Below are 985 nucleotides of genomic sequence, written 5' to 3' on the forward strand. Positions count from 1 at the left end.
ATATGTCAGTGTACTGTATATGTGTGTACTGTATATGTCAGTGTACTGTATATATGTCAGTGTACTGTATATGTCAGTGTATATGTCAGTGTACTGTTATATGTCAGTGTACTGTATATGTTAGTGTACTGTATATGTCAGTGTACTGTATATGTCAGTGTGCTGTATATGTCAGTGTACTGTATATGTTAGTGTACTGTATATGTCAGTGTACTGTATATGTCAGTGTTGTATATGTCAGTGTACTGTATATGTCAGTGTACTGTATATGTCAGTGTACTGTATATATGTCATATGTCAGTGTATATGTTAGTGTACTGTATATGTCAGTGTACTGTATATGTCAGTGTACTGTATATGTCAGTGTACTGTATATGTAGTGTACAGTATACTGTATATGTCAGTGTACTGTATATGTCAGTGTACTGTATATGTCAGTGTACTGTATATGTCAGTAGTATATATGTCTGTACTGTATATGTCAGTGTACTGTATATGTCAGTGTACTGTATATGTCAGTGTACTGTATATGTCAGTGTACTGTATATGTCAGTGTACTGTTATGTACTGTATATGTCAGTGTATATGTCATATGTCAGTGTACTGTTATATGTGTACTGTTATATGTGTACTGTATATGTCAGTGTGTATATGTCTGTTGTATATGTCAGTGTACTGTATATGTCAGTGTACTGTTATATGTCAGTGTACTGTATATGTCAGTGTACTGTATATGTCAGTGTGCTGTATATGTCAGTGTACTGTATATGTCAGTGTACTGTTATATGTCAGTGTACTGTATATGTCAGTGTACTGTATATGTCAGTGTACTGTATATGTCAGTGGTTAGAGGATGTGTTTAGTCCAATGTGTTGGAGATTTCATTTAGACCTTTCTAGACATTCTAATGTTCTGTTTACTCTATATGTGGGAGCCAATGAGAAAACAATGCCATAGTGATGTCACCAGAGGACCCAGACATTAT

This window comes from Oncorhynchus nerka, linkage group LG14 (genome assembly GCF_034236695.1).
Source record: "Oncorhynchus nerka isolate Pitt River linkage group LG14, Oner_Uvic_2.0, whole genome shotgun sequence".
In the NCBI taxonomy this organism is placed as follows: Eukaryota; Metazoa; Chordata; class Actinopteri; order Salmoniformes; family Salmonidae; genus Oncorhynchus; species Oncorhynchus nerka.